Source organism: Oryctolagus cuniculus, chromosome 6 (assembly GCF_964237555.1).
Source record: "Oryctolagus cuniculus chromosome 6, mOryCun1.1, whole genome shotgun sequence".
Classification (NCBI taxonomy): domain Eukaryota; kingdom Metazoa; phylum Chordata; class Mammalia; order Lagomorpha; family Leporidae; genus Oryctolagus; species Oryctolagus cuniculus.
Window position 1 is genome coordinate 123,184,460 of NC_091437.1, and position 25,759 is coordinate 123,210,218.

The following is a 25,759-nucleotide window of genomic DNA, read 5'->3' on the forward strand; positions in this document are numbered from 1 at the left end:
GAATGAATGAGTTAACTATGGAAAAACTCTTTGAAAATGGTAAAGGAGGGCTGCCTATTTGGCACAACAGGTTAAGATAATACCTGCAACAGCATCATCCCATATGTTCAAGTCCTGGCTCCTGGCTGCTCCGCTTCCCATCTAGCTCCCTGCTGATGGCCTGGGAAGGCAACAGAGGATGGTCCAAGTGCTTGGGCCCCTGCATCCATGTGGGAGATTCAGATGGTGTTCCAAGCTCCTGGCTTCTGCCTTGTCCAGTCCTGCCTGCTGTGACCATTTGGGAAGTGAACCAGCAAATGTAAATCTCTCTCTCTCTTTCTCGATGTCTGCTTTTCAAATAAATAAATCTTTAAAAAGAAAAGAAAATGGTAAAGGTCCATGAACATTAAAGGACTGAAAACTGATTTTTTTATCTCCAAGCTTCCCTCTGAAAGCCATTCCTATCCATCCTCTCTATCACCATCAGCTTCTGCTCCTTCAGTTGCCTGTTCCTGGGAGGCAGAGCATCCCTAGGGTTCCTCCGCCATCAGGCACTGTCACCCACAGCTGCATATTGTAGCCCAGTGGCTGTCAACCTGGCTGTATACTAACATTAGTGAGGAATTTTTTAATGACTGATGCCTAGACCCTGGGAACAAATCATTCATTCAGTTGGTCTTGGCTATGAGTAATTCATGGGCTTTTTTTAAAAAAAAGATTGATTTATTTTATTTGAAAGTCAAAGTTATACAGAGAGAGAAGGAGAGGCAGAGGGAGAGAGAGGTCTTCCATCCGCTGGTTCACTCTCCAATTGGCCACAACAGCTAGAGCTGCACCAATCTGAAGCCAGGAGCCAGGAGCTTCTTCTGGGTCTCCCACACAGGTGCATGGGCCCAAGGACTTGGGCCGTTGTCTACTGCTTTCCCAGGCCACAGCAGAGAGCTGGATCAAAAGTGGAGCAGCCAGGACTTGAAGTGACACCGATATGGGATGCTGGCACTGCAGGCAGCAGCTTTTCCCACTATGCCATGGTGCCAGCCCCTAATTTGTGGTTTTAAAAGCATTCTTGGTAATTCTAATGGGCAGCCATGATTTTGGTTTCTTTCTTTTTTTTTTTTATTTAGAAATTACTATTTTGGAGGCTCGCAAACTAATGGCACAATATTTATTGTACATTTAAAGTGTGCCAGGCATCATGGTAGGTATTTTAAAAACCCTCCTCTGATGTAAGTACTTTTATGGACCCATCCCCCGCCTTGCAGGGAGAAATTGGAGCTAATAGAGAGAGTGAAAATACCCAACTCCCAACACAGCAACCAAACAGGGGTACCAGGACTGGGACTCGGCTCTGTATGCCAGGGCACTTCTGAAGCCATGTCATTGGTAAATGGGTTTGCAAGAACACTGGGAAGTCTGATTTTAATTGGCAAAAGAGAAAAAGAGGAGGCATCTGTCATGCCAAAATGAACCTTAAAACTCAAAAGCCTTCTGAGCCAGCACGGCTGGAGCATTTTTCCTTCTCATATCTCAAATGTACAGTTGACCCTCAAATATATTAAAATGTGAGGTTTAATTTCATTTTATATTGCCTTCCATAAAGCAGTCTTATCTCACTCTCGGATTTCATAGTCCAAAGAAAAGAATAAATGATGAGGTTCAGGGGAGGGGATAATATATTTCCTAATCCAAATATTTCCTAAAGTAAAAGGGGACACCCTTGTCTTTCTCTCCTCTACCTTCCCACAAACCACAGCAAAATGTAGTGTGTAATAAGCTTAGCCCATCCATAAGCTACAGGGTCTCTGTTTCCTGGGTTTGGCTAGACTAGAACTCATTCTCACGAACATGTTTGGAATCTGTGGTTTTCTAATTGTACTCTCAGAGCCCTGGGGTTCTGAGGGCCATCCTGGGTAGGGAAGGTAACTGGAAGGAGCAGATGCTGGGCTGACCTGGGGGTGCTGGAGGCCTGCCATCTCCACTTTACCACAGCCACTCCACTTTGATTTCCTTGACCTCTTAAACTCCACATAGCGTCAGTTTGAAGAATGGGCTGTTCCTCTGTTTAAATGCATAAGTTTGAAAACCACTGTTCTGGTTCAAAAGTTGTGATTCAGACCCTACATGAATTACCCACTTTCAGAAAACAGGGATTACAACAAAAGATATTTAATCCTGAACCTGTACTGAACCAAAGCAAATGATAGGAAGTACCATAGACCTTACTGTAGAAGTAGTGGTTAATAAAATGCCCTGGTTAAAATAAGGATAACAGCTCTGTGGCATCCTTGGCTCTCCCAACACATTGTATGTACACAAGGTGAAGCCTTAAAGTCACTGTTAATAGAAGTAGGGGTGCTCCTTAGAGATGGGTCAGGAAAGCCCAGGATGGCCCTTAATGTCCTCACGTGTTCAGAACCCTTGCCCAGCCTTCCCACTCTCTGCTAAAGCAGTAAAAGCACAGGAAGCCGAGAACACTCCACTGTGGAAGCACAGGCTGAGCAGGTAGCACTATTTTGCCAAATTATATTACATAATTTGCTCCATGATATGTAAAGTGGGAATTTTAATTGTATTTTAAAATAAACATTTGTGTCATTTTCTGTTTGCAAAAGTAATATTTTGATAGGTAACTGACTTCCTTCTGCTTCTGGTTGCTGCTCAGATCTCTGCAGCCAAGAATTACAAATCCTGCCTTCACATTTAAAATGGGGAGAAAGAAAAATTATAGGCAGAAAAACAGGCATTACTACTTCAGTGAATTAACCAGCAGCGTAAAGGGTGTCTTTCTGCGTACAGGGATGAGAGTGAATTGTCTGGGGGACATTTTCTCACTGCATGGAAAACTTCAGAAGAGCCTCTCTTCTGTGGCTGTGTGATGCAGTCTATTAGAGAGGCACACCGTACTTTGTTTGATCATGCTACTGCTGACCTTTAAGATTGTTCCTTCTCTTGAGTTATGATAAATAACATTGCAGTGAACATCTTGGAGCATAAATCTTGACCTGCACTTCAGGTTATTTCCTTTGAATAAGCAATACTAAGTATTACTTTTAATAGGATAGTTTTTCACACCATATTTTAATGAAATACCCCTTCCTGGTCTCCCCCTTCCCTCCACTATTCCGTGTTCTTTTACTCTTTGTGACCTTTCTTGGTGCCTTTAGCAATTTCTGGATTTGCCTCTGGGCTTCTGTCCTATTTTATTTTCAAAGATCTTTGGGGGATTCTATTTTCATTCAGCTATTTCAGGTGTCCTGGCCACTAGATGTGAGCTCTTAATCAGGTGTGTCTCAGTGCTGATGCAATCTCTTACCAGCTTACATCCTATTATGATTCACAAGCCATTCCCCAGGAGCTTTCAGCGCATAACTTGGGTCTTACATTCTCCTCTTCCTCTAATACCCCTGTGCTTTCAAAGCATATATTAAAATAGGTAGAAAACAGCTCATATAACATAAACTCACACTTTCTGAACTCTATCTTTTTCCATGGGAAATCTCGTATGCTTAGAGAGAAAGTATGGCTTTGTATAATTCTTTTAGATCACAATTTCACTGGGGAATGTGGCAGAGTTGCTAAAAATTTGCACTCATTAGCATCCAAGCTGTAGTTAAACACCTTTCTATATTCAGTGCTCAAGCAAAATAGACCTATAGATCTATACCAGCCATCTCCCTATGGCTAAATAAAATGAAGCCAAATTTGAAAATCTTTGGAAACACAAAGAAGTTTCAGATATGAACAAGTGTTTTCACTTCTTAATGATCTCACACTTTACACTGGCATTTTAAGACTCTGAAAAAACAAGTTTGGGGAATTGGTTGTTTGTTTCAAAACTCTCCGATTTAAGAATCAATATCCCTTGGGAAGTTCCACAGAAGCACACAATCCCCAACACTACACAGCTGCCACCATTCCCACCACAGCTTTCCCAACTATTGTGCCTTCCATCAAAGCATGAAGGCTTACTAAATGGCACAGCAGGGAGAGTGGTCCAACAGGCGCCCCCATCTTCCTGGTATTCAGTGGAGAGAATTCTAGACAAAAGCAATGTCTCTCTGCTCTGCCTTGAAATCAGCATGAAGAATCATCTCCATCCATCAACACATCTGATAAGATCATACAAGTCTTCCCAACCCAGGGAAACTGAGGCTATTTAAAATACAACCTTTTTCTTTCTGCTGCAAACTCTTCAGCATTCATATTAATGAGAAAAATGAAACTGACCAGGGCTAAAATTTGACTCAAATGCACCTGGACGACCATGATAGTTGTTAACATATTGAAATACTTGGATGGTTAATCTTATGATTATTAGAAAAAAAACTGAAACTAAAAAAAAAAAGTACTGAAATACTTCAGTACCAATTTGTGAACAAGTATGTTTCCAGCATACCCTATCCCTGATCTGAGGCCTATCCCTTTTCCCTAGATCCAGCAACTAAAAAGTTAGCTAACATCTGGCACAGCAGGGGTCTCTAGCTCCCTAATCTAGCCTCACTGGGCCAGGATCCATTTTGAGCATTGATCTAATTCTTGAGTAATAAATATTTTTAGTATTTTAAGATTTATTTTAATTATTTGAAAGACAAAGTTAGAGAGAAAGAGAGAGAGAGAATCTTCCGTCCAGTGGTTCACTCCCCAGATGGCCACAATGGCCAGAGCTGGGCTGATCCAAAGCCAGGAGCCAGGAGCTTTTTCCAGGTCTGCCATGCGGGTGCAGGGGCCCAAGTGCTAGGGACCATCTTCCTTTGCTTTCCCAGGCTAGTTAGCACGGAGCAAGATCAGAAGTAGAGCAGCCAGGACTCAAACTAATGCCCATATGGGATGCCAACATCACAGACAGCAGTTTTACCTGTTATGCCACAATGCCAGCTCCTAGTGCTATTTTTAAACTGGACTAATGTATCAGCTCATGTCAAAAACTCATGAATTTGTTTATGATAGCTTTAGCAGAATACTATTTTATTCTTGTCTTAAACTATTCAACAAATATTATTAAGCACCTGATTTGTGGTAAGCAGGGCAATGTCCTACTTCCACAAAGCTTATAAGCTAGTAACAAAGTCAGATAACTAAGTAATTTCCTTATTGAACAATAAATACAACAATGGGGCAGGTACAGTAAGCAATGAGAGCTTAGAAAAGATTAGGTAATGAGCTTAGAAAAGAGTAGGTGATGGTGAAGATGAAAGATACTTCAGGGGCACCTCTATATTAACCATTAATGGGGGGATGGGAGCAGGTTTCATTCTGGAAGGTACCAGCCTATGTAGACAGTCCATGGAAAGTCTTAGAAGCCAAGAGAAACAAGCAACTTCAGGAAACTATAAGCAGTTGTGATAGGTGGATAAAGGAAGTGATGAGAAGCAAAGCTATGAAGTGAAGTCAAAGAATGATTTGTTTTTCACATCTCATGATTGCACTGAAGTTGAGAAAGAACAGGAGTGGGCTACTTTCATTTCTGGTGTCTCAAATACTAATAATACTGAGCTGTGGCCAAAATTGCCAAAGTTTTGCACACCATTTTACTCCCAAGTCCACTCTGGAAATCTACAAAGATCTTCCTGAACAGGAAGAGTTGATAGTGGTCCCCCTGGGAGGACCAGGTCCTTGTCACGGGTCCTCAGAATAAAGGCACCTACAAGGTTAGCCTGAGATGATAAGCACTCAGAATAGTTGCTGAATGAACGAATGAAAAGGAACTACAGCAGCAAGTCCTGAGATGTAGCTCTTAAAAAGTGCCTCATAAGGGCCGGTGCGGTAGCATAGTAGGCTAACCTCTGCCTGCAGCACCAGCACTTGGGTGCCCACGCCCACCTGTGGCGCCAATATTTGGATGCCTATTCATGTCCCAGCTGCTCCTCTTCCAATCCAGCTCTCTGCTATGGCCTGAGAAAGCAGTAGAAGACAGCCCAAATGCTTGGGCCCCTGCACCTGCATGAAAGACCCTGAAGAAGCTCGGGCTCCTGGCTTTGGATTAGCCCAACTCCACCCTTTGTGGCCATTAGGGGAGTGAACTAGGGGATGAAAGACCTTTCTCTTTGTTTTTCCTTCTGCCTGTCTGTGGCTCTACCTCTCAAATAAATAAACAACTTAAAACAAAAAGTGTTTCATAAATGCTTGACCAAGCAATCAGGACAATTCAATAGCCCCTGCTTCCAATCAAAAGTGATACTTTCAGTCTCAGGGAAGAGTTAGGGATAAAACCATAGAGGAAACTCTACACAAATTGGAGGAACACAGTGGATCTACGTGGAGGGCGAGGACGAGCACAGCTTAGGACCCCAACAGCCGAGAGCCTCTGATCAGCATTGGAGAGTGAGGTGAGACCAGACTGCAGCAGCCCAAGCCACTGGTGAAAAAGCTACAGGAAGAGCCCAGAGGGACTCAAGCTTGGAGTCCCATGGGGGATAGTGGACCTGCCAAACTAGAGGAGAAAAACAAAGAAGGGGCACATTTTCTCTCTCTACCAATCCTCCTGCAAAGGTGTCTTGTAACAAGCTGACAGAGAGCAAGCACCATTTTGGACATACATAACAGCTCTACCAGCCATGCCCAGCAACAAACCAAGTGGAGACTCCTGAGGCTGGTAGGGAGAACATACAGGGGTCTGGCCACTCATGACTATGGGAGGTTAGTGTGCCAGCACTGTGAAAACACTGAGGCTGCATGGGAGGACTCAGGGTGTGACTGGAATTTTGGGCAGTCACTGTGGGAGGCTCCACATGATCAGGGCTCCCTGATTACCTGGTGAGGGACATTGCTAGGGAATTGATCTTACACTGAGATTGCACAGATCCTTTGTGTTGTCCTTGTGGCAGAGCAGACAAATAATATACTCACTAGGCTAGCACTCAGGCACTGGTCTCCTTCGAGGAGAGGAGCTCAGCTAAGTCTACAATAAGCAAAAAGAAATCTCCCCTCTGATTTAAAAAAAAGGAGATTTACCATGACAAACCTGGGTGAATCACCTCAGATGCACCCTCCACCCTGGAGCACTGAACAGAGATCCCTGGCCACATCCAACACATACCTCTAGTTATTCCCTGAAAGCAGACACTCCAATACTCAACTCAGATATAATCCAAAGCCACCACAGCAAAAAAGCAAAGAGGAAAACAAACGAGTATCTCCAATAACAAGTACACCAATCCAAAAAACAAGAACAAGGAAGACAACATGACACCCCAAAAGAACACAACACTTCAATGCTAGATTGTGAAGGTGATGAGACTGAAAAAATGCCAGAAATGGAATTCAAAAAATTGATCATAGTATTATTTAGAAGTAATCAGAAGCAAATGTACAAACTAATGAAATCCATACATGACATGTAAGAAAATTTCTCCCACAAAATTGAGATCTTAAAGTGAAATCTTGGAAAAAATAATTCAATAGAACAAATAAAAATGCTGTGGAGAGCCTTAAGAACAGAATTGGTGAAGTAGAAGAAAGAATATTCAACTTAAAAGACAAAGCTCAGGAAATTATACAGTCAGAACAAACACAAGAAGAAATTAGAAAACTTAAAAATACTGTTGGGAATTTACAGGATACTATCACACAACCCAACATACGAGTTCTAGGAGTTCCTGAAGGTGTAGAAAAAGAGAGAAAGGATTATAAGGCCTTTTTAGTGAAATAATAACAGAAAATTTCCTCAATTTGGAGAAAGAAAGAGACATCCAGGTACAGGAACCACATAGAACTCCTAAGAAACATGACCAGAAAAGATCTTCATGATGACACATTGTAATCAAGCTCTCCATAGTAAAACATAAAGATTCTAAAATGTGCACAAGAGAAACACCAGATTACTTTCAGAGGATCTCAATTAGACCCACAGCAGACTTCTCATCAGAAACCCTATAGGCTAGGAGAGAATGGCGAGATATAGCCCGAGTCCTAAGAGAAAAGAACTGTCAACCCAGAATACTATACCCAGCAAAGCTCTCATTTATAAACAAAGGTGAAATAAAGACCTTCCATGACAAACAGAAACTGAAAGAATTTATCACCACCCATCTACCCATACAAAAGATGCTTAAGGATGTGCTACACGCAGAAACACAGAAACATGGTCATCACTATGAAAGAAGGTAAAGAAAAATCTCCTAGTAAAAGTACAAAGGAAATCCAAAGTAAAAAAAAAAAAAGGAATATTTATGGGAAAATGGCAGGGCAAAGTAATTACTTATCAATAGTCACTTTGGATGTAAATGGCCTTAACTCTACAGTTAAAAGACACAGACTGGCTGAATAGGTTTAAAACAAAACCCATCTATTTGCTGCCTACAAGAAACACATCTCACTAACAAAGATGCACGCAGACTGAAAGTAAATGGATGGAAAAAGATATCCCATGCTAATGGAAACCAAAAGAGAGCTGGTGTGGCCATCCTAATATCAGACAAAATAGACTTTAAAACAAAAACCATTCAAAGAGACAAAGAAGGACACTATGTAATGACTAAGGGATCAATTCAACAGGAAGATATAACTATTATAAACATATATGCACCTAATTACAGGGCACCTGGCTATTTTAAAGAAATGTTGGCTGGCGCCATGGCAAAATAGGCTAATCCTCCGCCTGCAGCGCCAGCACTCTGGGTTCTAGTCCTGGTTGGGATGCTGGTTCTGTCCCAGTTGCTCCTCTTCCAGTCCAGCTCTCTGCTGTGTCCCAGGAAGGCAGTGGAGGATGGCCCAAGTGCTTGGGCCCTACACCCGCATGGGAGACCAGGAGGAAGCACCTGGCTCCCAGCTTCAGATCGGCATAGCGCGCTGGCCTTAGCAGCCATTTGGGGGGTGAACCAATGAAAGGAAGACCTTTATCTCTGTCTCTCTCTCTCACTAACTCTGCCTGTCAAAAAAAATTAAAAAAAATAAATGTTAAGGGATCTAAAGGAAGACATAGACTCAAATAAATAGTAATGGAGGACTTCAATACCCCACTTTTAGCAATGGATTGATCAACCACACAGAAAATCAGCAAGGAAACAACAGAGTTAATCAACACCATAGATCAAATGGACCTAACAGATATCTACAGAACTTTCCATCCTACGGTTGCAGAACACACATTCTTCTAACCAGTGCATGGAACCTTCTCTAGTACAGATCACATAATAGCCCATAAACAAGTCTCAGCAAATGCAAAAAAATCAAAATCATACCAAGCATCTTCTTGGACCACAATGCAATGAAGCTGGAAATCAGCAACTCAGAAATATCTAGAATATATGCAACCACTTGGAGAATGAAAAACATACTCCTGAATGAACAGTGAGTCATTGAAGAAATCAAAAAAGAAATCAAAAAGTTTCTGGAAATCAATAAAGATGACAATATAACATATCAACACTTACGGGATACAGCAAAAGCAGTGTTAACAGTGATGTTTATAGCAACTGGTGCCTACACCAACAAATTGGAAAGACACCAAATAAATGAACTACCAATGCATCTCAAGGATCTAGAAAAACAACAGCAAACCAAACCCAAAAAATAGTAGGAGAAAAGAACTAATTGAAATTAGAGAAGAAATACACAAAGTTAAAACAAAAAAAATACAAAATATCAGCAAAATGAAAACAAATATTGGTTTTTTTAAAAAATAAACAAAATTGACACACCATTGGCCAAACTAACCATGAAAAGAAGACCAAAATCAATAAAATTAGAGATGAAAAAGGAAATGTAAAAACAAATACCACAGAAATAAGTAGAATCATCAGAAATTACTACAAAGCAGTGTATCCAACAAACTGAGAAATCTAGAAAAAATGGATAGATTCCTGGACACATACAACCTACCAAAATTGAGCCATGAAGACACAGAAAACCTAAACGGGCCCATAACCAAGATGGAAATTGAATCAGTAATAAACTGAGAAATAAACAAAGAAAAGCCCAGGACCAGATGGCTTTCCTGCTGAATTCTACCAGACATTTAAAGAAGAACTAACTTGAATTCTTCTCAAGTTATTCAAAACAATTCAAAAAGAGGGAATCTTCTCAAATTCTTTCTACAAAACCAGTATCACCTTAATTCCTAAACCTGAAAAAGATGCAACTGAGAAAGAGAACTTCAGACCAATTTCTCTAATGAACATAGATGCAAAAATCATCAACAAACTTCTAGCCAATCGAATCCAACAACACATCAGAAAGATCATAAACCCGGACCAAGTGGGATTTATTCCTGGTATGCAGGGATGGTTCACATTCGCAAATAAATCAATGTGATACATCACATTAACAAATTGAAGAATAAAAATAATATCATTATCTTAATAGATGCAGAGAAAGCATTTTATAAAATATAATGCCCTTTCATGATAAAAACTTTAAGCAAATTGAGTATAGAAGGAACATTCCTCAACACAATCAAGGCAATTTATGACAAACCCATGACCAGCGTCCTAGTGAAAGGGGGAAAGTTGGAAGCATTCCCACTGAGATTCAGAAGCAGACATGGATGCCCACTCTCATCATTGTTATTCAATATAATCCTGGAAGTTTTAGCCAGAGTCATTAGGCAAGAAAAAGAAATCAAAGGGATTCAAATTGGGAGAAAAATGAAATCCCTTGGAATAAATTTAACCAAGGATGTCAAAGATCTCTATGATGAGAACTACAAAACATTAAAGAAAGAAAGAGAAAAAGATACAAAATATGGAAAAAAATCTTCCGTGTCCATGGATTCAAAGAATCAATATCATCAACATGTCTATTCTTCCAAAAGCAATTTACAGATTCAATGCAATTCTAATCAAAATACCAAAGACAATGTTCTCAGATCTAGAAAAAAAAATGATACTGAAATTCATATAGAAACACAGGAGACCTCAAATACCTAAAGCAATCTTATACAAGAAAAACAAACCTGAAGAAATCACAGTACCAAATTTCAAGACGTACTACAAGGCAGTTATAATCAAAACAGCTTGGTACTGATACAAAAACAAATGGATAGACCAATGGAACAGAATAGAAATACCAGAAATCAATCCAAGCATCTACAACCAACTCATATTTGACCAAGGAGCTAAAACCAATCCCTGGAGCAAGGACAGTCTCTTCAACAAAGGGTGCTGGGAAAGCTGGATTTCCACATGCAGAAGTATGAAGCTGGACCCCTACCTTACACCTTACACAAAAAATCCATTCAAAATGAATTTAAGACCTAAATCTATGACCTGATTCCATCGAATTATTAGAGAACATTGGAGGAACCCTACAGGACATTGGGATAGTAAAGAGTTTTGAGAAAGACCCCAGAGGCATAGGCAATCAAAGCCAAAATTAACAAATGAAATTATATCAAATTGAGAAGCTTCTGTGTTGCAAAATAAACAGGAACGTGAAGAGGCAACTGACAGAATGGGAGAAATTATTTGCAAACTATACAACTGATAAAAGATTAATAATTTCAGGCCAGAGCTTTGGAATAGCAGGTAAAGCCGCCATCTGCAGTGCCAGCATCCCATATGGGCGCCAGTTCGAGTTCCGGCTGCTCCACTTCCGATCCAGCTCTCTGCTATGGCCCAGGAAAGCAGTAAAGGATGGTGCAAGTCCTTGGGCCCCTGCATCCACATGGAAGATCCAGAAGAGGATCCTGGATCCCGGCTTTAGATAGCACAGCTCTGGCTGTTGCAGCCAACTGGGGAGTGAACAAGTGGATGGAGGACCTCTCTCTATCTTTATCTCTGCCTCTCCTTCTCTCTGTGTGTAACTCTGACTTTCAAATAAATAAATAAATAAATCTTTAAAAAATATTAATAACCAGAATATATAAAAAGTTCAAAAAACTCCACAACAAACAACCCAGTGAAGAAATGGGCAAAGGACTTAAACAGATATTTTTCAAAAGAGAAAATCCAAATGGCTAACAGACACATGAAAAAATGCTCAGGATCACTAGCTGTCAGGGAAATACAAGTCAAAACCACAATGAGGTTTCACCTCACCCCAGTTAAAATGCCTTTCATACAGAAATCAACAAACAAATGCTGGTGAGAATGTGGGGAAAAGGGAACCATAATCCACTATTGGTGGGAATGTAAACTGGTACAATCACTATGGAAGTCAGTTTGGAGATACCTCAGATATCTGAATATAGATCTACCATATGACCCAGCCATCCTACTCCTGGGAATTTACCCAAGGGAAATGAAATCAGCAAATAAAAAAGTTATCTGCACCCCCATGTTTATTGCAGCTCAATTCACAATAGCTAAGACATGGAATAACCTAAATGCCCATCAACTGAAGACTGGATAAAGAAGTTATGGGATATCTATCAATGGAATACTACACAGCAGTAACAAAGTGAAATCTGTTCATTTACAACAAAATGGATGAATCTAGAACACATAATATTTAGTGAAGTAAGTCAGTCCCAAAGGGACAAATGTTCTCCCTGATCTGTGAGAACAAATAGAGCACCTAAAATGAAATCTGTAGAAGTGAAATTGACACTTTGAGAAGTAATGACTTGAACAGCCCTTGTCTTGACTGTCAAGGAACAGTTTTTTTTTTCTCAATGGAGAATGGGACTGGGAATGGGAAAGGGAGGAGAAGGTGAGGTAAGAGTGGGAATGGCAGGGTTGGTACGATGGGAAGAATCACTATATTCCTAAAGTTGTACTTATTGAAATTTGTACTCATTAAATAAAAAGGTTTCTTTGGGGAAAAAAGTAATACTTTTTAAATTTTATTTAAATTATACAAGTTTCATGTATTTTATATATACAGATTTATGAATATAGTAATACTTCCCATCCTTTCCTCCCTTCCACCTACACTCCAATGCTTCATCTTCTCTCTCCCATTCTCTCTTAATTTTTATAAAGATCTACTTTGTTTATTAAATGATCACAAAGTTAACCCTACACTAAGAGTAATACTTTTTAACAAATGTAAATTAAAGAGATGGGGCCAGCGCTGTGGCGCAGTGGGTTAACGCCCTGGCCTGAAGCACCAGCATCCCATATGGGCACCAGTTCGAGACCCAGCTACTCCACTTCCCATCCAGCTCTTCGCTATGGCCTCGGAAAGCAGTAGAAGAAGGCCCAAGTCCTCAGGTCCCTGCATCCACATGGGAGACCCGGAGGAAGCTCCTGATTCCTGGCTTTGGATCAGCAAAGCTCCAGCCGTTGTGGCCAACTGGGGAGTAAACCATCAGATGGAATACCTCTCTCTCTCTCTCTCTCTCTCTCTCTCTCTCTCTCTCTCTCTCTTTCTCTCTCTCTGCCTCTCCTCTCTGTGTAACTCTGATTTTCAAATAAATAAATAAATCTTTTAAAAAAAATATGTAAATTAAAGAGAAAAAATGCAACACCTTGGCTAATCTCCATCTTAAAGCTGTTCTCACTCAATGTTTTTCAAAACCTGAAATGTATAATGAATTTTAAAGTTTGAAGATGAATATTTGTGAGAACTTCATCAATACTTCACTACTTCCCTTCTCCCGTTGCTTCCTGCTTTCCATCCTGTTTGGTTCTCTCTCCTCCTTATTCTCAAGTGACTGATGTGTGGGAGTTTTGGTGCAGCAGTTAAGCCAGCACTTGGGATGCCTGCATTCCCTACCAGAAGCCTGCATTGGAGTCACCATTCCATTGCCAATTCTGCTTCCTGCTAACATGCACTCTGGGAGGGAGCAAATGACGTCTCAACTTCTTGGGCTCTTGCCACTCACCTAGGAGATTTGCATGGTGTTCCTATCTCCTGGCTTCGGCCTGACCCAGCCTTCGCTCTTGCACATATTTAGGGAGTGAACCAGCAGACAGAAGATCTCACTCCCTGTCACTCTTTCAAATAAATAAAAACACATACATAAAATTTTAAGTGTCTAATGTCTCAGGATTCTCAACTCATCCCTGGATTTTTGTGATTTTAGCACTGAAAATCCATGTCTCTGGACACCTTTCCTCCCCACTCTAGGCCCAGGAAAACTGGAACAGCTTGTCACCTTCTGGGGAAATTCAGAAGACGATGGAAGACTTCAGCCACTTCACTGAGCGGGGATTTCCAGAGCCTCACATAAATTCACAAAAATCTTCCAGGTATACAAGACAGAAAAGAGCATTTTAAGAAGGATTAGGCTATGCAAAGCTTGACTATTACTCCATCTTAGAAGCCCAAAGAACAGTAGCAGAGGGAAATGGAGAGATTTCTAATTCTGAAGACAGATTTTTCTGTAACAACATAGCAGACCTGCTCATGTTCATATGCAAGTCAGAGTCGTTGAAAAGAAACTCTTCTGACCGCCAGTTCACAATAACTGTGCTGTGCTCTTGCTCTCATCCACTGCTGTGAATGATCCAGAATGCCCCCACGCTTCCCAAGGGAGAGTTGGTCTGGATCAAGTCCTATCTGTTATATTCACCTGTTAGTTCCTGCTGTTCACGTGAATAAATAAGAAATCTGATGTGACTAAACACCACCACAGGCGGCTCGATGCAGCAAAGGGCTAATTTATTTTTGATCTCCTACTTATGCACACACATCTGACTCAGAGCATCTCACCTTCTCCCCAGGGACTCCAGCAGCTAGCTTGATGAAACACCTGAATATTGTGCAGCAGAACTTGGATTCATTTCTTCTCTCTACTTAGCTAACTCTTTGCTCTAAACATCTGTTTTCCCCTGTGGAAGCAAGAGCTCATCAACAGAACAACAACATAGCAGTCCTATATATAAATGTATTCTCAACTATGAAACTTCACAGCATATTGTATGCCCCTACTCAGTATGGCTTCCTAACTACCCTGATAACCAAGTAACTTACACTGGTGTTTCCTGATGTCTTCATGTTATCGTAGGAAACCAAAATAACTACCCATCATCTGCATCACATTGAACTATGCTGGCATTGTATAAGGGCCACGATTGTTTGCATGCCAAATGCTCATTTCTCCTTCTTCCTTCCTAACAAAACCTTAGTTTTGTTCAGGTGCTACCCAGCCAAGTGGCTCAAGGGAAGATAATTCACCCCAGTTAAAGGAAATCCTACTAAGGGGACTATTACTCCTTTAGAGTGATTGGCTCAGGACACAATACCCATCAATGGCCAATGAGATGCAAGAAGTCTTCTGTGGGCATCTCTCCTTCTTAATAAAGAGCCCCTGGACACTCTGTGGGTTGTCCTTTACAGATGACACTGTACCTGACATTGTTGCTATTATTTTGTTGCCAGTCTGGAGACATGACTAACACTAAGGCATAAAGAACCAGAGACCAGATCACCAGCTTCTGACTCATGCTTTATCCCATGGTATTCTACTGCTAGATACTTCCCTAAAGGATGGTTTTGGGGGCATTGGAGATTGGGGATAAAGGTCCTAGAATTATTCCTTGGAATAAATTTCATTTAGCTAGTTTAGTACTAACCCAAAACTCACTTTCACTAATTTATAGCAGCCAAGATCATGGTTTCCTCTGACAGTCTCAAAAGTATTCATCAGTTTTTGGTCCTTTTTTCTTGTCTCTTCATATTAATTGGTGAACTCTCTACTTGGTGTAAGGTTAATCTTATTCACATAAAAGTAACTGAAACTTGTCCTTTGTAAAATTAAGAATGGGAAAGGGAGAGGGAAGAGGAAGACGTGTGGGAGTATTGGTGGGAGAGAAGTGGGGAGGCAAGAATCACCATGTTCCCAAATTTGTATATATTAAATCCATAAAGTTTGAAAAAAATTCAAGATGGTGGAATAGGTACGGAGCTTAATGCTCTAGTCTAAAGAAAGTCAAAAAAAAAAAGTGGAGAGACTGCAGTCTCAAGGAAGAGTTAAGGAGAGGAAACTCCATGCAAATTAGAGGGACAGTGTGGACCTACATGGAGGGTGTGGACACGCACAACTCAGGACCCCAGCAGCCAAGAGCCTCAGCACCAGATTTGCACTGAGGTGAGACAGACTGCAGTGGCCCAAGCCACTGGCAATAAAGCTGTGGGAACAATCAACAGAAGACTGGATAAAGAAATTATGGGATATGTACTCTATAGAATACAACACAGCGGTAAAAAAAAAAAAATGAAATCCAGTCATTTGCAAACAGTGTCATTTGCAACAAAATGGAGGAATCTGGAAAACATCGTGCTGAGTGAAATAAGCCAGTGCCAAAGGGATAAATATCATATGTTCTCCCTGATCTGTGACAACTAACTGAGCACCTAAAAGAAACCTGTAGAAGTGAAACTGACACTATGAGAAACAATGACTTGATCAGCCCTTGTACTGACTGTCGAGGAATAGCTTACTATTTTATTCTTTTTAGTAATTTCTTTTTCTACTTAATACCATTGGTTGAACTCTTTAATTAACACACAATTATTCTTAGGTGTTTAAAGTTAACTGAAAATTGATCCCTGTTAAGAATAAGAGTGGGAATAAGAGAGGGAAGAGAAGTACAGTTCGGAACATGCTCACTTGAACTTACCCCTAATGGTAGAGCTAGAAACGTGCCATGGGACTCCAAATTTCTTTTTTTTTAACTTTTATTTAATGAATATAAATTTCCAAAGTACGATTTATGGATTACAATGGCTTCCCCCCCATACCGTCCCTCCCACCCACAACCCTCCCCTTTCCCACTCCCTCTCCCCTTCCATTCACATCAAGATTCATTTTCGATTATCTTTTTTTTTAACATTTATTTAATGAATATAAATTTCCAAAGTACGATTTATGGATTACAATGGCTTCCCCCCCATACCATCCCTCCCACCCACAACCCTCCCCTTTCCCACTCCCTCTCCCCTTCCATTCACATCAAGATTCATTTCGATTATCTTAATATACAGAAGATCAGCTTAGTATACATTAAGTAAGGATTTCAACAGTTTGCTCCCACACAGAAACATAAAGTGAAAAATAATAGATGATTTTTTTTAAATGATGATGAAATCAGATCAGACCTATTGTCATGTTTAATCCCAGTGAGAGTCAAGTTGGGAGTTGATAATTTCTTTTTTTTTTTTTTACAGAGGATCAGTTTAGTATGCATTAAGTAAAGATTTCAACAGTTTGCACCCCCATAGAAACACAAAGTGAAATATATTGTTTGAGTACTCGTTATAGCATTAAGCCTCAGTGTACAGCACATTAAGGTCAGAGATCCTACATGAGGAGTAAGTGCACAGTGACTCCTGTTGTTGACTTTACCAATTGACACTCCTGTCTATGGCATCAGTAATCTCCCTATGCTCCAGTCATGAGTTTCCAAGGCTACGGAAGCCCTCTGAGTTCTCCGATTCTTATCTTGTTTAGACAAGGTCATAGTCAAAGTGGAGGTTCTCTCCTCCCTTCAGAGAAAGGTACCTCCTTCTTTGCACACCTGTTCTTTCCACTGAGATCTAACTCACAGAGATCTTTTGCCAGAGTGTCTTGGCTTTCCATGCCTGAAATACTCTCATGGGCTTTTCAGCCAGATCCAAATGCCTTTAGGGCTGATTCTGAGGCCAGAGTGCTATTTAGGACATCTGCCATTCTATGAGTCTGCTGAGTATCTCACTTCCCATGTTGGATCACTCTCCCCTTTATTTATTCTATCGGTTTGTGTTAGCAGGTACTAGACTTGTTTATGTGCTCCCTTTGACTCTTAGTCCTTTCATTATGATCAATTGTGAACTGAAATTGATCACTTGGACTAGTGAGATGGCATTGGTATATGCCACCTTGATGGGATTAAATTGGAGTCCCCTGGTATGTTTCTAACTCTACCATTTGGGGCAAGTCAGCTTGAGCATGTCCCAAATTATATATCTCTTCCCTCTCTTATTCCTACTCTTATGTTTAACAGGGATCACATTTCAGTTAAATTTCAACACTTAAGAATGACTGTGTATTAATTACAGAATTAAACCAGTCATATTAAGTAGAACAGACAAAAAAAACTACTAAGAAGGATAATGTATTAAGTTGTTCATTAACAGTCAGGGCTATGCTGATCAAGTCACCGTTTCCCATAGTGTCCATTTCACTTCAACAGGTTTCCTTTTTGGTGTTCAGTCAGTTGTCACCGATCAGGGCAAACATATGGTATTTGTCCCTTTGGGACTGGCTTATTTCACTCAGCATGATGTGTTCCAGATTCCTCCATTTTGTTGCAAATGACTGGATTTCGTTGTTTCTTACTGCGGTATAGTATTCTAATGAGTACATATCCCATAATTTCTTTATCCAGTCTACCGTTGATGGGCATTTAGGTTGGTTCCAGGTCTTAGCTATTGTGAATTGAGCTGCAATAAACATTAGGCTGCAGACCGCTTTTTTGTTTGCCAATTTAAATTCCTTTGGGTAAATTCCAAGGAGTGGGATGGCTGGGTCGAACGGTAGGGTTATCTTCAGGTTTCTGAGGGATCTCCAGACTGACTTCCATAGTGGCTTGACCAGTTTGCATTCCCACCAACAGTGGGTTAGTGTCCCTTTTTCCCCACATCCTCGCCAGCATCTGTTGTTGGTAGATTTCTGTATGTGAGCCATTCTAACCGGGGTGAGGTGGAACTTCATTGTGGTTTTGATTTGCATTTCCCTGATTGCTACTGACCTTGAACATTTTTTCATGTGCCTGTTGGCCATTTGGATTTCCTCTTTTGAAAAATGTCTATTGAGGTCCTTGGCCCATCTCTTAAGTGGGTTGTTGGTTTTGTTTTTGTGGAGTTTCTTGATCTCTTTGTAGATTCTGGTTATTAACCCTTTATCTGTTGCATAGTTTGCAAATATTTTTTCCCATTCTGTCGGTTGTCTCTTCACTCTCCTGACTGTTTCTTTTGCAGTACAGAAACTTCTCAATTTGATGCAATCCCAATAGTTAATTTTGGCTTTGACTGCCTGTGCCTCCCGGGTCTTTTCCAGAAACTCTTTGCCTGTGCCAATATCTTGAAGGGTTTCTCCCATGTTCTCTAGTAACTTGATGGTGTCAGGTCGTAGATTTAGGTCTTTAATCCATGTTGAGTGGATTTTTGTGTAAGGTGTAAGGTAGGGGTCTTGCTTCATGATTCTGCATGTGGAAATCCAATTGTCCCAGCACCATTTATTGAATAGACTGTCCTTGCTCCAAGAATTGGTTTTAGATCCTTGATCAAATATAAGTTGGCTGTAGATGTTTGGGTTGATTTCTGGTGTTTCAATTCTGTTCCATTGGTCTATCCATCTGTTTCTGTACCAGTACCATGCTGTTTTGATTACAACTGCCCTGTAGTATGTCCTGAAATCTGGTATTGTGATGCCTCCGGCTTTGTTTTTGTTGTACAAGATTGCTTTAGCTATTCGAGGTCTCTTGTGCCTCCATATAAATTTCAGCACCAATTTTTCCAGATCTGAGAAGAAGGTCTTCGGTATCTTGATTGGTATTGCATTGAATTTATAAATTGCTTTTGGGAGAATGGACATTTTGATGATATTGATTCTTCCAATCCATGAGCATGGAAGATTTTTCCATTTCTTGGTATCCTTTTCTATTTCTTTCTTTAGGGTGTTGTAATTTTCATCATAGAGATCTTTAACGTCCTTGGTTAAGTTTATTCCAAGGTATTTGATTGTTTTTGTAGCTATTGTGAATGGGATTGATCTTAGCAGTTCTTCCTCAGCCATGGCATTGTCTGTGTATACAAAGGCTGTTGATTTTTGTGCATTGATTTTATACCCTGCTACTTTGCCAAAATCTTCTATGAGTTCCAATAGTCTCTTAGTAGAGTTCTTTGGGTCCCCTAAATAAAGAATCATGTCATCTGCAAAGAGGGATAGTTTGAGTTCTTCCTTCCCAATTTGTATCCCTTTAATTTCTTTTTCTTGCCTAATAGCTCTGGCTAGAACCTCCAGAACTATATTGAATAGCAGTGGTGAGAGTGGACATCCCTGTCTGGTCCCAGATCTCAGTGGAATTGCTTCCAACTTTTCCCCATTCAATAGGATGTTGGCTGTGGGTTTTTCATAGATTGCTTTGATTGTATTGAGGAATGTTCCTTCCAAACCCAGTTTGCTTAGAGTTTTCATCATGAACGGGTGTTGTATTTTATCAAATGCTTTCTCGGCATCTATTGAGATAATCATATGGTTTTTCTTCTGCAGTCTGTTAATGTGGTGTATCACATTGATTGTCTTGCGCACATTAAACCATCCCTGCATACCAGGGATAAATCCCACTTGGTCTGGGTGGATGATCTTTCTGATGTGTTGTTGCATTCTATTGGCGAGAATTTTATTGAGGATTTTTGCATCTAGGTTCATCAGGGATATTGGTCTGTAATTCTCTTTCAGTGCTGCATCTTTTTCCGGCTTAGGAATTAAGGTGATGCTGGCTTCATAGAAAGAATTTGGGAGGATTCCCTCTTCTTCGATTGTTCTGAATAGTTTGAGAAGAATTGGAGTTAGTTCTTCTTTAAATGTCTGGTAGAATTCAGCAGTGAATCCATCTGGTCCTGGGCTTTTCTTTGTTGGGAGGGCCTTTATTACTGTTTCAATTTCTGTCTCCGTTATGGGTCTGTTTAGGTTTTCGATGTCTTCCTGGTTCAATTTAGGTAGGTTGCATGTGTCCAGGAATCTATCCATTTCTGATAGGTTTCCCTGTTTGCTGGCATACAAGTCCTTGTAGTAATTTCTGATGATTCTTTTTATTTCTGTGGTGTCTGTTGTTACATTTCCTTTTTCATCTCTGATTTTATTGATTTGGGTCTTTTCTCTTCTTTTTTTAGTTAGTTGGGCCAATGGGGTGTCAATTTTGTTTATTTTTTCAAAAAACCAGCTCCTCGTTTGGCCGATTTTTTGGAATGTTTTTCTTGATTCAATCCTGTTGATTTCTTCTCTGATTTTAATTATTTCTCTTCTCCTACTAGATTTGGGTCTGGTTTGCTGTAGGTTTTCTAGATCCTTGAGGTGAATAGAAAGCTCATCTATTTGGTGCCTTTCCAATTTCTTGATGTAGGCACCTATTGATATAAACTTTCCTCTTAACACTGCTTTTGCTGCATCCCATAAGTTTTGGTATGTTGTGCTGTTATCCTCATTTACTTCCAGAAAGTTTTTGATTTCTCTTTTGATTTCTTCTATGACCCATTGTTCATTCAGGAGCATGTTGTTCAATCTCCATGTGTTTGCATATGCTCTAGGGATTCCTGAGTTGCTAATTTCCAACTTTATTCCTTTATGGTCTGAGAAGCTGCATGGTATGATTCTAATTCTTTTGAATTTGCTGAGACTTGCTTTATGGCCTAGTATGTGGTCAATCCTAGAGAAGGTTCCATGTACTGCTGAGAAGAATGTAAAATCTTTAGCTGTAGGATTGAAAGTTCTGTAGATATCTGTTAGATCCATTTGGGCTATAGTGTCGTTTAAATCTACTGTATCCTTGTTGATCTTCTGTCCTATTGATCTGTCTATTTCTGAGAGTGGAGTATTGAAGTCCCCCAGTACTATTGTATTGGGGTCTAAGTCTCCCTTTAAGTCCGTTAACAAATCTTTTAGATAAACCGGTGCCCTGTAGTTAGGTGCATATACATTGATAATTGTTATATCTTCCTGTTGAATTGATCCCTTAATCATTATGTAGTGTCCCTCTTTGTCTCTCTTAACGGTTTTTGTGGTAAAGTTTATGGTGTCTGATATTAAGATGGCTATGCCCGCTCTTTTTTCATTTCTGTTGGCATGGTATATCTTTTTCCAGCCTTTCACTTTCAGTCTGTATGGATCTTTGTTGGAAAGATGTGTTTCTTGTAAGCAGCAAATAGATGGGTTTTGTTCCTTAACCCAATCAGCCAATCTGTGTCTTTTAACTGGACAGTTCAGGCCATTCACGTTCAATGTGACTAATGATAAGTGGTAACTTTGCCCTGCCATTTGCCAAAGATAAGATCTAATATATGCTTTGAATTCCCTGTGATCTTTTGCTGTGAGCTTTCCTTCCTTGGTTTCCTTCCTTTACCTTCTTTCATATTGATGACCATGTTTCTTTGTTTCTGTGTGTAACACATCTTTAAACATCTTTTGCAGGGCTGGACGAGTGGCAACAAATTCTTTCAATTTCTGTTTGTTATGAAAAGTCTTTATTTCACCTTCATTCACAAATGATAGCTTTGCAGGATATAATATTCTGGGCTGGCAGTTGTTCTCTCTTAGTACCTGGGCTATATCTCGCCATTCCCTCCTAGCTTGTAGAGTTTCTGATGAGAAGTCAGCTGTGAGTCTGATTGGAGATCCTCTGAGAGTAATCTGACGTTTCTCTCTTGCACATTTTAGGATCTTTTCTTTATGTTTCACTGTGGAGAGTTTAATTACAACGTGTCGTGGTGAGGATCTCTTTTGGTCGTGTTTATTAGGGGTTCTGTGAGCTTCCTGTACCAGGATTTCTCTGTCCTTCTCCAAACCTGGGAAATTTTCTGCTAATATCTCACTAAAAAGGCCTTCTAATCCTTTCTCCCTCTCCATGCCTTCAGGAACTCCTAGAACCCGAATGTTGGGTTTTTTAATAGTATCCTGAAGATTCCCGACAATATGTTTCAGATTTCTAATTTCCTCATCTTTTCTTTGGTTTGACTGTATCCTTTCCTGTTCTCTGTCTTCTAAGTCCGATATTCTCTCTTCTGCTTCTCCCATTCTGTTTGTAAGGCTCTCTATTGTGTTTTTCATTTGATCTATTGAATTCTTCACTTCAGTCACTATCCGTTTCCTGTTGTACTAGTTGTTTCGTTTCATTTTGATTCCTCCTTAATATTTCATTTTCACGAGAGAGATTTTCTATCTTGTCCATTAAGGATTTCTGTAGTTCAAGAATTTGTTTTTGAGAACTTCTTAATGTTCTTATCAATTTTTTGAGATCTGCTTCTTGCATTTCTTCTATGTCATCATCCTCATAATCTTGAATTGGGGTGTCTTTTTCAGTTGAGGGCTTCATGGTGACTTCCTTGTTTTTATTACCTTGGTTTTTGCGTTTGTCATGTTTAATCCCAGTGAGAGTCAAGTTGGGAGTTGATAATTTCTTTTTTTTTTTTTTTACAGAGGATCAGTTTAGTATGCATTAAGTAAAGATTTCAACAGTTTGCACCCCCATAGAAACACAAAGTGAAATATATTGTTTGAGTACTCGTTATAGCATTAAATCTCAATGCACAGCACATTAAGCATAGAGATCCTACATGAGGAGTAAGTGCACAGTGACTCCTGTTGTTGACTTTACCAATTGACACTCCTGTCTATGGCATCAGTAATCTCCCTATGCTCCAGTCATGAGTTTCCAAGGCTACGGAAGCCCTCTGAGTTCTCCGATTCTTATCTTGTTTAGACAAGGTCATAGTCAAAGTGGAGGTTCTCTCCTCCCTTCAGAGAAAGGTACCTCCTTCTTTGCACACCTGTTCTTTCCACTAGGATCTCACTCACAGAGATCTTTTGCCAGAGTGTCTTGGCTTTCCATGCCTGAAATACTCTCATGGGCTTTTCAGCCAGATCCAAATGCCTTTAGGGCTGATTCTGAGGCCAGAGTGCTATTTAGGACATCTGCCATTCTATGAGTCTGCTGAGTATCTCACTTCCCATGTTGGATCACTCTCCCCTTTATTTATTCTATCGGTTTGTGTTAGCAGGTACTAGACTTGTTTATGTGCTCCCTTTGACTCTTAGTCCTTTCATTATGATCAATTGTGAACTGAAATTGATCACTTGGACTAGTGAGATGGCATTGGTACATGCAATCTTGATGGGATTGAATTGGAATCCCCTGGTATGTTTCTAACTCTACCATTTGGGGCAAGTCAGCTTGAGCATGTCCCAAATTATACATCTCTTCCCTCTCTTATTCCCACTCTTATGTTTAACAGGGATCACATTTCAGTTAATTTTCAACACTTAAGAATAACTGTGTATTAATTACAGAATTAGACCAGTCATATTAAGTAGAACAGACAAAAAAACTACTAAGAAGGATAATGTATTAAGTTGTTCATTAACAGTCAGGGCTATGCTGATCAAGTCACCGTTTCCCATAGTGTCCATTTCAGTTCAACAGGTTTCCTTTTTGGTGTTCAGTCAATTGTCACCGATCAGGGAGAACATATGGTATTTATGGACTCCAAGTTTCATTAGGTTGGCAGGTACCAATGCCATCTTACTAGTTTAAGTGATCAGTTTAAGTTCATAATTGATCATAAAGATAGGATTACGTGTCAAAGGGATCACATAAATAAGACCAGTGTCTGCTAATAATAATTGATAGAATTAAAAAGGACAGAACGACCCAACATGGGAAGCAGGATACACAGCAGACTCATAGAATGGCGAATGCCCTAAACAGCACTCTGGCCTCCGAATCAGCCCTTAAGGCATTCAGATCTGGCTAAAAAGCCCATGTGAGTTTCACAGGCATGGAATGCCAAGACATCATGGCAAAAAAATGCCTAAATGAAAGATCTCTGTGAGTGAGAACCCAGTGGAAAGAAGGGACCATCAAAGAAGGTGGTACCTTTCTCTGAAGGGAGGAGAGAACTTCTACTTTGACTATGGCCTTGTCTAAATAAGGTCAGTGTTTTTGAACTCAAGAGGCCTCCATAGCCTTGGCAGCTCATGACAAGAGCCTCAGGTGATTACTGACATCATAAATAAGAGTGTAAATTGTTATATCAACAACAGGAGTCACTGTGCACCTGCTCCCCATGTAGGATCTCTGTCCTTAATGTGTAGTACTATGCAAACTAATGGTAAAACTAGTATTCAAACAGTACTTTATACTTTGTGTGTCTGTGTGGGTACAATCTGTTGAAATCTTTACTTAGTATACACTAAGCTGATCTTCTGTATATAAAGATAATTAAAAATTAATCTTAATGAAGAATGAGATAGGAGAGGGAGTAGGAGATGGGATGGTTTTCAGGTGGCAGGAGGTTATGGGGGGGAAAAACCACTATAATCCAAAAGTTGTACTCTCAAAATTTATATTTATTAAATTAAAGTTTTCTAAAAAATAAAATAAAATACTATCTAACCTTTAAAAAAAAAAGCTGTGGGAACAGCCTGGCAGGAGTCTGGTTTGGAGCCCTGTAGGGAAAAGTGTACCTAGAAGGGAAATGCAAATCAGAACCACAGTGAGGTTCTACCTCACCCCAGCTAGAATGGCTTTCATACAGAAATCAACAAACAACAAATGCTGGTGGGGATATGGGGTAAAGGTACCCTAATCCACTGTTTGTGGGAATGTAAACTGGTACAATCACTATGGAAGTCAGTTTGGAGATACCTCAGAAATCTGAATATAGACCTACCATATGACCCAGCCATCCTACTCCTGAGAATTTACCCAAGGGAAATGAAATCAACATATGAAGAAGTTATCTGTACTCATGTTTATTGCAGCTCAATTCATAGTAGCTAAGATATGGAATCAACCCAAATGACCATCAACTGAGGACTGGATAAAGAAATTATGGGATATAAACACCATGAAATAATATACAACAGTAAAAATAAATAAATAAAATCCTGTCATTTGTAACAAAATGGATGAAACTGGAAAACATAATACTAGTGAAATAAGCCAGTCCCAAAAGGACAAATACCATATGTTTTCCCTGATCTGTGATAACTAATAGAGCACCTAAAAGATAATCTATAAAAGTAAAATTAACACTCCAAGATGCAATGACTTTGAATAGCCCTTGTCTCGACTGTTGAGGAACAGTTTTTTTTTCTTCATACGATTTATTGAATTCTTTGCTTAGTATTGAGTTATTCATATGTATATAAAGTTAATTGAAAATAGATCTTAGTAAAAAATAAAAATGGGAATAAGAG